Source organism: Pelobates fuscus, chromosome 5 (genome assembly GCF_036172605.1).
Source record: "Pelobates fuscus isolate aPelFus1 chromosome 5, aPelFus1.pri, whole genome shotgun sequence".
Classification (NCBI taxonomy): Eukaryota; Metazoa; Chordata; class Amphibia; order Anura; family Pelobatidae; genus Pelobates; species Pelobates fuscus.
The window spans coordinates 378,772,322-378,787,388 of NC_086321.1; the positions used below are offsets into that span (position 1 = coordinate 378,772,322).

General features: G+C 44.1%; 1 long non-coding RNA gene across 1 annotated transcript; it reads left to right on the forward strand.

The window, feature by feature from the left end:
* The first annotated feature begins 517 nt into the window (after positions 1 to 517).
* LOC134611938 (uncharacterized) lies at positions 518 to 13,808 on the forward strand. Its single transcript, XR_010090920.1, has 3 exons — positions 518 to 819; positions 12,313 to 12,621; positions 12,917 to 13,808. It is a non-coding gene; the product is annotated as an uncharacterized LOC134611938 (long non-coding RNA).
* The last annotated feature ends 1,259 nt before the right edge of the window (positions 13,809 to 15,067 follow it).

A 15,067-nucleotide genomic window follows, 5' to 3' on the forward strand; every position in this document is an offset into this window, starting at 1 on the left:
TTCTACCTGCAAACTGTAAATGTGTAACTGTTAGTGTGTTCCGGCCAAGATGTACAGTGCTGTGATTCTGTCTGAGCCCAGCTGTATGGCTCCTCGTTATGCAATGCTTGGCACGGCCTGGCTAATAACTCTCGGTTATCATAGAAACATTCAGTTATATAAAGGGATTCAAAGAACAGAGAGGGAATATTTATACCAAAAAAGGGGAAACACAAGCAGCAATTTAGAGGAGCAAGGTTAAAATGTGACATAAAGAATTATTTTACTGAAATGGTAGTGGATAACTGGGAACATTTCCAACATGTCTTCTAAAATTGGACTCGGTGTGATTACAATGTGTTCCCAGTAGGTAGAATATCTGCATCGTATTCATTGGACTCTGGGCAATTGCCTACAATAAATTGCTTTCTGAAGCTATGCCACCTTTCCCAGGGCAACAGAGACCTCTCTGACCTAGAGAAAAGACTAGGCTGCTTTTCAGAATTATATTTTATATATTATGTAACAGCTGAAGGATGGGGTAAAAGCTGAAGGATGGGGTAATTTTATAATTGTAACATGGGCTGCCAAGTACATGCCACACATACAATATGGGACTCAAAATAAAAAAAGGTTATGAATCGCTAGAATAGAGATTACTAGGTAGTGGCTTCTGTCATGACAAATGCTTGTGGGCCACCCAGGCATAATAAAAGTGCAGTAGAGCAGACTGGCATATATCTTGATCTGTAGGTGGGCAAACTGGCATATATCTATAGGTGGGCAAACCGATACATATCGTATATATCTATAGGTAGGCATAGTGGTATATATCTATAGGTAGGCATAGTGGTATATATCTATAGGTAGGCATAGTGGTATTTATCTATAGGTAGGCATAGTGGTGTTATGGTACTTTTTGAAAGTAAACCAAAATGTTCAAAGTCTATCTGTTCCTGTCCAAATCAATAAATTAAATTGCGTATATACGCTGAAGTAATTAAGTCTGACACACGAGGTTCAGGTTAAAATAACTTCGAGAAAGTTTATTGGCAAGTGAAGTAAAAGCGGGCGCGCAGGCCCTTTTAAGAGGCATTTTGCGTCATCATTGATTATTAGAATATCAGCAAATAAACATCATCAATTGGATTAATTGTTAAGTGACGGAGTTAGTGTCTTACCTATTGGTTAGTAAAATTAAGAGGTTAGTCCCGTGCCCACCCATCAGAGGTGGGATTATTCTGGACACGGGTGGGGGACAAGGGGGTCCTAAGCGTCATTTTACACAGTCAGTGATATCAGGCTTTATGTCCAGGTGCAAGGTCTCTTATGAATAGAACATTTCATTACTACTGTGTTCTGTGGCCTTCAAACTGTACTATCTTACAAGCTCCTAAGGAGTAGCCGGCAAGTCTTAAGGAGTAGCCAGCACCTCCTGGTACTTGTCCTTGAAGGAAACACGGTCTTTGTCTACTGTATTAATTGGGTTGAGAAGTTCAGTCACGTAATGTAGTTTTAAAATGAACAAGTTAAGTCATGAGGACAAAATGGAGGATGAAGAAGTCAGGTTAGGAGGACAAAATGGAGGACGAAGTCACAGTATAAAGTTAAAATGGAGTTAGTACAATACTTCAATACAAGTACAATAAAGATTTTTAATAATTCCACATCAGTCCCCCCTATGAAATGTTAGATTCTAAGAGATAAAACTTTATTATGTTAGTATCAGAAGACGTGTTAACCCAAAGACACAAAAACCCCGTGGCCGCTAGCTAGATGTTAATGCAAAGTGCAAGGCTGTCCCTAGATCTGACCCTAATAGGCTAACCATCCGTCAGTATGGCTCTCGAACGCTTCACACCCAAGGGTATCCCATGGCAGCTAACCCACCACTTCTCCACATGGGGCCTTTACCATTCACTGACAGATGCTGTCCCTAATCTAGTCCCTTCCTAGAATTCCTGCACTTTATCGACAAAAGGGAATGTTTGCAGCGGCAGACAGGGTGAGTTGATGTCTTGAGATTCTTGGTCATCAACTTCGAGATGGGTAAAAGCGGGTGCCGCTTGGTCAACAGTCTTCATGAGGGATTTTCTCAGACATGGGAGGACACAACAAAAGAGAAGAGCAAAAATAAAGAGAAAAATTAGTATAGCCATACCAATCTGCATTAAAGCCTTTTGCCATCCTGTCATCCAACCAAACCATCTTTCCCAGGGATCTTTTATCCCAGAATTCCTTTTTAACTCTTCAGACAAGTCATTTAATTTTTCTATAGCTAGTGTGACTTTACCATTAGGGCCTGTGTTTTCTGGGATGTAGGTACAACATGTCATAGTGTCGGGCAAAATCTTACAAACCCCTCCTTTTTCGGCTAAGATCATATCTAGGGCCATTCTATTCTGGAAAGTCATTTGGGATGTGGCCTGCAACTGTTCGGCCAACCCCTGGAGGGCGTCTCTGGTGTAATTAACAAAACGCTGTTGATTATAATAAATGTAATTTATCCAATTTAGATTCTTGTTTGCGGTAACTATGGTAAAAATTGATTCAAATCCTGCAGCAACCTCATCTCTTGCTTTAAACTCATTGGGCACCCCCCTGGGCACTCCAATGGCATCAATATACACATGAGGATCAAAACTTCCTTTCACTGGGGCGTCACGTTTAACCTTAGTGTGGCTGAACTCATGGGTGTTGAGGTGTGTGTCAGAAATAATATGTATAGGCATAATGGCCTTAGTCAAAGTACACTCTCCCCACCATTCTGTGTCCATTCTGGATCTTAGCTGTAAATCCCCACACAACCAATAAATGTCCCCTAGTGACCTAGTGTGATGTTGCAGCAGACGTACAGGGACAGTTCTGTATGTAGCACAATAGCCTTTGGAAAAGTTACCTACAAATTTACCAATACCATCGTACATGGCATAGCAAGTGTAATTACCTTTATATACGGTAATACCATCAGGGGGTTTGACGTCTTTGGCTAGAAGAGGATACTCCTTTGTCCATGCAATACATATGGACCTGTTAAAATTATAGTGATAGGCAAAAAGGCTTAAAACACATTCTTCTATATCTACGGGTAGGATTAAAGGTACGGTACCCAGGTGAGGCCGGGCACCTCCACACACATAACATGCGGTTCTATTATGCTTATTAGCATTATATTTCATCCATTCTAACCATAAATTTACATCATTAAAACCTGTTTCAGCGGCCATGGTATCTTCAAAAGTGGGGTTAGCAATGGCCATCATGTCCTGAAAGGTCTGGATATGGGGTTTTAATGGGTTAGGGACCATATGGGTGGCCCCTTGCCACTCAGAAGAGTTGCACATATCTTTGAGGTAGAAATGCCCTAATTTCTGGTAGGAACCCTTTTTCCAGTACATTCCCATCACATACTGGTCTGCATCTGTTGGGCTTGGGCGCTCAATGTTAAGGATTAATTTCATTGGTGTGCTCCCCCCAGGCTTTCTCAAAGTCATTCTCTGGAGAAGCGATCTACCATGATCATCTACTTTAGCTACGGCACTTTTTGGTTTGTAACCCCAGGCAGGCCCGGCATTCCACCCTGCCGCCCCCCAGTGATCACAATTGTGCCCCCATTGTTTGTCAACTACACAAACATATGGGTCTTTCGAATGAGGGATATCTCTATAGATGCTCTGGATTTGTGGTGTGGGAAATGGGCATTCTACAATATCACAGTAGTCAAAGGTATAAGTAGCCACCTGGGTGCATGATGAATTATACCAGAAGGTGTACCCACTAATGTCTTTGGTAATGGCTACTTGCTGGGCCTTCATAAGGCTAATTAAGGAGAAGATGTACCAGAGATACATGTTTGTGCGATATTCGCTTCCTCTGGGGCAGGAGATTTCTTGCAGTGGGAAGCGTGGATCCAATTTGGCCTACCGGCCAATTTGACGGAGGTTGCGGTAATCAGGAGGACTTGGAATGGGCCGTCAAATCTTGGTTCTAGGGTATTTTTCCGCACAAACTTCTTAACCAGGACCCAATCTCCGGGGAGTAGGTTATGGGAACCTGTATCCAATTCGGGATCTGGAATTGAAGAGAAAACTTGGGCATGTATTTTGTTTAGGACATTTGCAAGTTCAGTTACATAGTCTACTAAAACATCTGATTGGAGTTGCAACTGCTGCGGATAATAACAACCTAGTCTGGGTGCTGTCCCAAATAGAACCTCATATGGGGACAGTGAATGCTTCCCTCTAGGTGTGTGCCTAACACTAAATAGGGCTATTGGTAGGCTTTCTGGCCAGGGCATCTTTGTTTCTTGTGACATTTTTAACATTCTGGTTTTTAGGGTGCCATTCATGCGCTCCACTTTACCACTACTTTGTGGGTGGTAAGGGGTATGGAAGGCTAGAGTCACCCCTAGAGCGGTCCAAATTTCTTTAGTCACGGTTGCTGTAAAGGCTGGGCCTTGATCACTCTCAATAACTTCTGGGAGTCCGAATCTACATACAATATCTGTAAGTAGGCGCTTTGCGGTTGTTTTTGCAGTGATATTGGCCACTGGGTAGGCCTCTGGCCAGCCTGAGAACATGTCCACTATTACTAGTGCATATTCATGGGGCCCACTCTTGGGCATTTGGATGTGGTCAATTTGAATTCGTTGGAAGGGGTACATGGGCTTTGCCAGGTGTTTCGCAGGCACCTTAATTGGTCTTCCTGGATTGCATTTTGCACAGATGACACAGGCCTTGCAAAAGCTATTGATCAATGTTGTGATTCCAGGTGCTTCATAATACTTCTGTATGAGGGCGGCCATCAATTCTTTTGACAGGTGCGCAGGCCCATGTGCCCATTGGACCACTGCTGGGTATAAATTTCTGGGAAGACAAAATTTGAAGTTGTTGTAATATATTCCGTCCTTTTGGACAGCTCCTTTCTTTTTCCATTTCTGGATTTCCTCAGGAGTGACTGCAGCTTGTTGTTCTTGTAAGATTCGCAAATCAGTAGGAAGAGTTTGCAAAGCAAAAATAGGGACTTCTTCTTCTTCTTCTTCTTGTCCGGACACTTCTTCATCCACTTCCTGCAAATCCCTGGCCGCTAACTTAGCAGCTTGATCAGCCAAATGGTTACCCTTTGCTTCATCTGTATCCAATTTCCCATGGGCCTTGACTTTCAAAACGGCCACCTCTTTGGGGAGTAGGAGGGCATCCATTAGCTCCTTGATTGCAGTGCAGTGTTTGACTGGTGTACCGGCGGTGGTAAGAAATCCTCTAGTCTTCCAAATAAGGCCGAAGTCATGTGCCACACCCAGAGCATATCTTGAATCTGTATAGATGTTAGCACGTTTTCCTTCGGAGATTTTGCATGCTGAAGTCAGAGCCTGTAATTCAGCTTCTTGCGCAGACATTGCTGGCGGTAAGGATGATGATTTAATGACTTCATCTGTTGTGGTTACGGCATATCCTGTGTGATATGTTCCTCCTTCATCGGCATATCTCGATCCGTCCACAAACAGGGTAAAATCCGGATCTGGTAATGGGTTCTCATGCACAGTTGGTAAGTGCACTGTTTCCATTTTCATCTGTTCAAAACAGTCATGAGGTGTTTCTGGGTCATAATCATTCTTTATGACTAGATCTTGGAATTCCTTCTCCAGGAAATGGCGTGGCCATGCTTCTAGAAGGTCAGTTGTTGGGTATTTGACAATACCATTTTCCTGTAGCTGTTCTTCGGTCATGGTGGCCCATAGTTTTGCCATAGGCCCAAGATCATTCCATGACCTTGTCTTCAACTTGGTAACAGGAATATGTGGGATAGCAGTATCCCAATGACGGTAAAGGTAGTTAAGTTGTTGAGGTAGCTGGATCAAGACCATGCTATTGCCTTCAGAGTCACAATAGAAGTCTTGTGCAGTGAGCTTTACATCGGTCCGGTGGTAAAGCTCATCTTCATAGCAAGGTTCAGGAGTAATGTTCGGTTTGTACCACATGGTACAGAAGGCGTGATCTGGGCCCTCACAGAGAGGTTTTTCGCCTTCATAAAATGTCAAATGTGGATGCATGACTTTCTTGATACATCCACAGAGCAGGTGAATGTAGGTTTCATCCGTGATAAATCCATAATAGATACCCCCCTCAGGGAGTGGAAGAAGAGTGGACGGATTAAGCACCTGACATCTTTGGATGGAAATGTTGTCAGGCAAAAGAAGATGACACTGTAAGCGCAGGTGTCTGGCTGGAGACACGTGCTTGAGCTGGACTTGGTTGATGATGGCAGAGATGTCATGAGGGGCCAAAACAACCAGAGGGTGGCCAAGGACCAGGTCTGAGGTCTTCTCTATGAGTTCTCTCGCAGCAAAAACAGCCCTGAGACAGGAAGGAGTCCCTCTGGCCACAATGTCCAGTTGACATGAGAAATATCCAATAGGCCTCTGGCGGCCTCTTAAGTCATTAGTTTGGGTGAGCACGCCTGTTGCGTGGCCTTGTCTTTCAGAGACAAACAATTTGAAGGGTTTGGAGTAGTCAGGTAGGCCCAAGGCAGGAGCAGAAGCAATGGCCCGTTTTAAAGCATCGAAATTGGCCAGGGCTTCATTGGTCAGACAGAACGGGTCAGACTTAAGAGCATCATAGAGAGGTTGCATAAGCAGGGAGGCTTCTGGGATCCATGCTCTGCAGTAGGAAATGAGGCCTAGGAAGGCATGAAGAGACTTTGAAGTCCTTGGAGGTGGAATGTCCAAAACAGCTCTTACCCGGTCCCGAGTAAGATGTCTGGTACCTTGAGATAGGCAATGTCCAAGGAAGATCACTGAAGATTGACAGAATTGTAGTTTGATGAGTGAAGCTTTGCATCCTTGTTCTGCCAAATAGCAAAGGAGACTAAGGGAACACCTTTTAGTAGTGGGTACATCATCTCCACATAGCAATAGATCATCCACATACTGAAGCAGGACAACTTCTGGGTGCTCAGCTTGCCATGGGTCAAGGATGGTGCCCATGGCCTTAGCAAATTGACTTGGAGAATTTTGTGCCCCTTGGGGCATGACAGTCCAGGTATACTGTTGCATCTCATGAGTGAAAGCAAACAGATATTGGCAGGATGGGTCCAGTGGGACACTGAAAAAAGCATTTGCTAGGTCAATAACTGTGAAGAATTTTGCAGATGGTGGGACTCCAGAAAGCAGAGTATGAGGATTTGGTACAAGAGGGGTGTCCAGGACTGTAGCTTCATTAACAGCACGGAGATCCTGAACCATCCTATACTTCTCTGGCTCACCCTTCGGAGTTTTCTTCTTCACAGGAAATAACGGGGTGTTGCATTCAGATTTACATTTGACAAGGGCACCCTTCTCCAAGAGTGCCTTAATGTGGACAGAAATTGCAGCTGACTGTGCTGGTTTTAATGGATATTGTGGTTTTCTTGGTAACTTAGCTCCTGGAATAAGCTTTACCACCACAGGGGGAACATTTAGGTGACCTATGTCCTCTGGGCCTGAGGACCATAACTTTGTGGGCACCTGTGTTTTTAATTCCTCTGGGAAATTGGACCTTAATTCTGCTGTCTCCTCACGGGGCTTTTCTAAATGCAGCATCAGAGGCAAAGAGCATAGGGCTGAAGTGTCTGATACAGACAGGGGTGTAAACATTTCTACCTGCCCATCCGGGGTAAAAGTGATGGATGCTTGCAGGCGTGAGAGGACATCAGCACCTAACAGGTTAATGGGGCATGTGGAGGATACTACAAAGCGAGCGAGCAGGCTAGAGCCAACTCGTAGCGGGGTTGTTAGAGGGCTATGTCTCGGCTGGCCATCCACTCCAACACAAGAGACGTCGATATTTGACAGAAAAGATGGGTCTGGCAGGTCTTGTTCTCGCAGAACACTACGGGCTGCACCTGTGTCAACAAGGAATGTGGTAGGGTGGCCTTCAATAGGTAAAGTCACTGTGGCGAGTGGCCCCCCCTTATCTCCTGTAGACACTGCCATTACAGGGGTTACAGACACAGGCTTGCCAGTCTCCTAATCGTCCGGTTCTTCAACAATTGGAACCTTTGTCTCGGTCCTGGGGCCTGGGGCAGGCTTAGAGAACTTCTTGGGTGCCCCTGGTTCCTTTTTAGGTTCCGGACAGTCGCCTCTGTAGTGTCCCTGAGCCCCACAATTGAAACAGGTTACATCTTCTAACCTGACTTTCTTGGTGCCAGAGGTAACGGGAGTAGCGCGAGCTACCATGAGGGGAGCTGGATTGGATCTTCTTGGGGTCTGAACAGATTCCAACCCTCTAGCAACTAAAAGCAGGGTATCCAGGGGAACAACCTTGTATTCAGGACGTGCAGCAATAATTCCCTTGCGTATAGAGTCTCTAACACCTTGGACAAACGCACCTGACAGCATTTGTGAATGAATCTTGTCAGTAAGATCAAACCCCAAATCTGTGAACATTTGATACAGCCTTGCATGAAACCTTTCCACTGATTCTCCTTTTTCTTGAATAACATCAGTAAGGCCAGCAGCCTGATCCGCAAGTTTGTCCTTAGCCCATTCTCTTAGTTGGGTGCAAAAAGTTACTCCAGAGGGGTAATCAACATCACTGGTGAGCAGATCTGTACTGAGGTGTCGGGCCATACTTGGCCAATACGCATCCCCTGCTTTGATAGCACAAATGCTCAGTAAATCACGCCATGCGGCGGAATAAGTCTTTTGAATTTGAACTATCCCTCGGTAGAAGGGCATAGGCTGCTTTTCTGGGTCAGGGAGTGATTTCATTAGAGCACTAGCTTGAGTGGGATTAAAAGCAACATATTTAGGAGGGGCCTGTTCTCCCCGACCCTTGTGGCCAAAGGGGTCATCGATAGAACGATGAGTTGGGGCTCCCGCGGCAAGTTCCGATGAGACATGGGACACCCTGTCCATCTCGTCATCATCGAATTCTATGATATTGGCTCTTTTACGCGGTGCAGGGCCCGCATGAGGTGAAAGGGTCGGTGGTTGGGAACGAGCCCCGGATGCAGGGGTGGCTAGCGAGTCATAACCTGGGGATAGGTAGTCACCGGGAATTACCGGCATCAGGGCCGAACTGGGGGCCGCCATATTGGTGGCCGGAGAAGGTATTACATTAGGGTTAAGGGAAGAAGTGGCGGCCATGTTGGAAGGGGGCACATCCGGGGCAGACTGTGCCGGACTGGGCATGACCGGAATCTGGGGCGTGGCTTGGGGAGTGGGGAGTGGATATCCGGGGTAGGGCAGGGCCATGGGATATGGGAAGGGGTAGGGCCAGGCTGGGGAGGGGAAGGAGGTGGGGTATTGAGCTGGGGTGGAGATGGGAGGGAACGGAGAGGGATTGGTAGGGGTGGGTGTAGAGGGAGGAGCCGGGGCAAGGGCGGAGGAGGTGGTTAGTTGGGCGGAAGAAGAGGGGAGGGAGTCATGAACAGAGAGAGAGTGTAGGGCAGGGATGGCAGATGAAATGTTAGGGGAAGGTATAGCAGGTAGCGTAGGGATGGATGAGGATGATGGGAATGTTAAAGATGGGGCAGGGGAAAAGAAAGATCCATCAGAATTCAGGACCGGGCAGACAGGGGAGGTGATGGGATGGGTATTGGGAGTGGGGAATATAGTCAACTGGCTTTCATTTATTGCTGACTGAACCTTGGGGATAGACATTCCCTGGGCGCCGGTTTTGGGCGCTGGCTGAGGATAGACCCCAGTAACACAATTATTATGATACACAAACAATTTCACACCTTTGTGATTTATCTCTTCCTCAACCCAACCTTCTAGCTGAATAGCCTTCGCTACTCTATACCATGCTTCAGCAGTCTTTAATAAACCATTATCTGTAAGTTTGCCTTTCTTTTCTGTCAGTAACCTACGCCAACTTTCTGGTTGCAATCTTCCACATGTCGGTACAGCAATTCTACATACTTTTGCAATTTTTCCAACACCTTTAACCATTTCCTCACCCTCTCTATCTTCGACTAAATCACATGCTAACCAGCCCTTACTGGGCTTGCTTAAATCCTGTCCCATAATCCCTTTACCCCTATACCAGCGTCCTAGATATAGGGAGAGAGAAGGAAAACTGAACAAGAACGTCTACAATGCTCGACTGCCACCCGAGAATCGTGGGATTTTCTCAGGTGCGTCTTCCCAAAACGTAGACTAGTCACGGAATCCGTCTACCCGGGGTGGTAGACACGGATTGGAGCGAGGTGAGAAGTGTGTGACCAATCACTTCTCTTTCAAGAGAAATGGGAGTGGACAGTATAATAATATAGGAAGTTTAGAAAAGATGAAAGGTAAGGAAAAATCCTTAGAGACAGACACAGGAGTTCATGAGACTCCTAATAAAACAGACAAGACAACAATACAATTGAAATACAGTGCATGCATTACAGTTCAGCAATAATCCCTTTCCTTCTACATGTGCTTACTCCAAAGTCACCTTTCTCAACCTCGTAGTGTCCCCGCTCGGAGAACGACTTTCATAAGTCTCACTACCAGCGGCCAAGGATAACAGCTAACACCGGTCCGAAATCCTTTCCAGCCTCCTTCTACTCTGCAGTCCACAAGAATGTGGCCACGTCTATCCTCACTCCCGTAGTGCCCCTATAAATCCCACTTTATAAGTCTCACTACTACGTGATGCGAAAAACAAGCAATACCTGCCTGAATCCCCCCCGGAAACTGAGTCCCCTGCCACAAGGCTCAGTCTCCTACCACAATTAAATAACCAGTGGATCTCCGGCTCAACTAGAGCTGAAAGGTCCGGGCCAGGACGTCCCCAACTCAACTAGAGCTGGATGGTCCGAACGTGCACAGTGAAGCTAGCTAGGCTATCAAAGTGACACACCATTGGATCACAGAAACCTATGATTCTACACAGATCCCACAGTTCCACCAACTTCTTTTTCCTTACAGCCACAGCCACGAGGCTCCTAAAAGAAGTAAACAGGCAACAGAAGACCCCCAGGAACACATCCACAGGTCAACCCCCCTTTTTCCTTACAACCACAGCACAGTGGTTCCTAAAAGAGGTAAAACAGGCAACAGAAGACCAAGGCAAATCCCCTCAGATCCACCCCCCTTTATCCCAAAAGAGGGAAAATACAAACAGATAGACAGTCACACCGAAGACCCAGGCAAATCCCCTCAGGTCCACCCCCCTTTATCCCAAAAAGGGGAAAACAAGCAAGACAGAGAACCCCAGGCAAAACCCCTGCAGGTCCCCACCCCCCCTTTATCTCAAAATGGGGAAACAGGCAAACAATTCAAACACAATTCAAACACACCCAGGCAACAGATAGACTAAAATGCAGGTAAACAAGTGAGTAACGAGACACCGGGCAAGATATTACCTGTCTTTGATGTCCTCCCGGGAAGCAGTCACAGACACGTGGACGGGTCAATCAAAGGGGCTGGAACGTACCGGTGGCTCTGCAGAAGTCTCTACCGTGTATCTGGAGGTGATCAATCTCCCTTCCTTCCCCCTGGATTCCTCCGTCCACCCTTGTCTTCCTTAGGACGGCTCGCCGGCCGGACATAGCCCGATGCCCCACGTTGGGCGCCAAGTTGTTATGGTACTTTTTGAAAGTAAACCAAAATGTTCAAAGTCTATCTGTTCCTGTCCAAATCAATAAATTAAATTGCGTATATACGCTGAAGTAATTAAGTCTGACACACGAGGTTCAGGTTAAAATAACTTCGAGAAAGTTTATTGGCAAGTGAAGTAAAAGCGGGCGCGCAGGCCCTTTTAAGAGGCATTTTGCGTCATCATTGATTATTAGAATATCAGCAAATAAACATCATCAATTGGATTAATTGTTAAGTGACGGAGTTAGTGTCTTACCTATTGGTTAGTAAAATTAAGAGGTTAGTCCCGTGCCCACCCATCAGAGGTGGGATTATTCTGGACACGGGTGGGGGACAAGGGGGTCCTAAGCGTCATTTTACACAGTCAGTGATATCAGGCTTTATGTCCAGGTGCAAGGTCTCTTATGAATAGAACATTTCATTACTACTGTGTTCTGTGGCCTTCAAACTGTACTATCTTACAAGCTCCTAAGGAGTAGCCGGCAAGTCTTAAGGAGTAGCCAGCACCTCCTGGTACTTGTCCTTGAAGGAAACACGGTCTTTGTCTACTGTATTAATTGGGTTGAGAAGTTCAGTCACGTAATGTAGTTTTAAAATGAACAAGTTAAGTCATGAGGACAAAATGGAGGATGAAGAAGTCAGGTTAGGAGGACAAAATGGAGGACGAAGTCACAGTATAAAGTTAAAATGGAGTTAGTACAATACTTCAATACAAGTACAATAAAGATTTTTAATAATTCCACATCAGTGGTATATATCTATAGGGATTTCCTTTCTGATCCACCAATAGTCGGCTATACCCCACTCACTTTTGGGGTGGTCCTGCATCCTTGTTGCTCACATAAAAACAAATAGTGACCAATACACATTTTTGAGGAAGCGTTTCATAACACAAGTTAAATGATATTTCTTAACCATTGTCTTTTGTCTTCCCACAGTCGGAGGGTCCGTACGATGTTATAATTCCCCGAGCAACTGCCAACACTCACCCAGCTTCTAGTGCAAATGCAACCATACGGGCTGATGATGCTTATGTGCCACACAACAGAAATAATGCATCCAATAACATACAGGTAAAAAAATCTATTTTCTTTTCACCAAACACAACCACAAATTAGTCTGAATGACCCTGACCCTGGCAAAATGAAAAGCAGCTTTTTTCTCGGATGTCCCAGCTGCCACTTTTTCCATTTTTTGTCATGAAGCCAGAGTTTGCAATTCACAACAAATTGTCCAACAGACAGACCCTTGGAGCTTAGGATGAAAACACTGTAATTGAATATATACCATTCAATGATTAATAGGTCACAGAACAACAAGTAATAGTAATATTCATTTTAACAATGTTTCCATTTTTTTCTTCTCCAGTCTCAATCGCCATACACCAAGTGGTGAAATCCCACCAACTACGCCAATTGTCGAAATCCGTGATGGGCCCTCTCTTACTTTATGTACAAACCATGTTGGCAAGGGTGCCGAAACTGGGGGCACCGTGCTGTACTAACCTATAGGACTTCATTATTCTCCAGCTGATTATCTTTGATACAATATTTTCCTAACATGTCAAATTATGGGTTACTGATGGCTGTTTATCATAAGGACTTCTCGAGCACTGTTTAAATGTTACTGTTTTTGATACAGACTGAGATCTAGCATTTAATATCAACATTCTAAATCAATACTGATACATTCAATTCTATGTACAATCAGCCTTAAAGTTACAAACAAATCGTTAACTAGTAAACACAGTACCGGCCCCTGGCAGAGTCACATTTAGTGATATGAAGTCTTTATGACGTTACTTTATGCAGCTGTACTGAGTTACACACTTTGCACAAATGCCTTTAAATTAAAAAGGTTTATTTTCATGCCCCTCTGGTAGTAAGAGGGTAAAATGCTGCTCCCCTATGCTACTGAATCTTTAGTGTCTTTCGTACAAATCAGTCCTATAAGTCCTTAGATTTCACCTGTATGTCAGCTACAGCTCCCCTCCCAAGTGCAGAGTCAAGTAAGGTATAAATTTATATTTTTGTGTATATTTTATTTACATAACTTTGTATATAAAGATTATTGTTTTTACACTTCGTGTGTGTGTGTGTGTGTATGTGTTGTGTTTTGCATGAGTGCGCTTGTCCTGTCTCTAAAGAGTAACCTGTCACTTCCTAGGAATTATAACATTGTGTTTATTGATTCACTATATTTAAAACATTATTATGTGGTTGTGAAGTCAGAAAAATAAAATTAAATGTTGAAATCTTCACCTCTGGATTTACCATTATATCTAGTACTGGGTGCCTCCATCTTGGATTGCAGTCAATCTTTATTATAATGTCCATTGCTGTGATATAATAAATATCCTTTGCAGCTATCACTCAGCGGAAAGCTCTCTACAAATCGTGCATCAAATACCTTTCTTGGAGGCAGAGATAATCAGTGACTAGAAGAGAATATAGTATGTGCAATCTGTGCCAGGCTGTGCCAGCACTGAGCCGGATTGTGATGTCAGTTAAATATTTTTAATATACATTTCACTGAAAAAGGAGTATTACGTGAAAAAAAAGGGTCAACACAAGTTGTCGGTAATTGTCAAAGTTTTATTCCAGAGATGTGACAGTTTCCCTTTAAAAACCTGTCCTGTCTTCCTGTCTCTCTATTATCCATAAATACTGCTACAGATAGGTAACATCTGGCACTGGTATCCGGGTGGACTTTATTTCCCAGTATCACCTGCAACATAAGTGTTTTCGGAAAACATTTCATTAGGTTACACGTCCTGCAAAATATTTTTAAGGAAAAGTTGTACGTTTTATTGACTTTATCGATTTTTTGGTAATACCAGCTGAATTTTAGTTAAATAATGCAATCTTAAAAATTGAGATGTGATATAACTACTTTAGGACAGAGATAGCCAGACCTACAGGACTATTAATCAAAGTGAGAATTCAAAGGGAATCAAAATAGTCTAACTAGAAAAATTATCTGTCAGCTATGCTTCCTATTCAACTACTCTGGCCTTAAATTTGAAATTCACACTTTAGTGGATAACCCTGATAGTTAATTTATTTAGCGTTTTCCAATTGAAACTGCTTCAAAATTGCAGGCAGGACCTAATCAGTTACACAAAGGACAAACCAGCTCTTCTGTGGGTGGACTGATCTAGCCAAGCCCCCGCGCATGCTTATGCTCCACAAGTCTTTTTTCGATTCTCTGAAATTTTGTCCACCTTGGACTTTTGAAGAAGATGGATGTCTCTCTATCGCTCTTACTCTTGATCTGCGTGTATGAGTTGGATTCCAGTAACAGAACACGCTGGGTTTAAATTGCTCTGAAATGTTTGAGAAACCTGTTCTCGTCAGATGTTTTCTGTTGGTTTCTCAAGATAACAGCCTTTTGTGGTCAATGATAAATAAACTTTTATTTAAATGAAATCAAGTTTGATGTCATTATTCTGGGAAACACTCCAAATGAAATTGTCAGAGGGTATATGATATAATTTTATAATGACCATTTAATTAAACT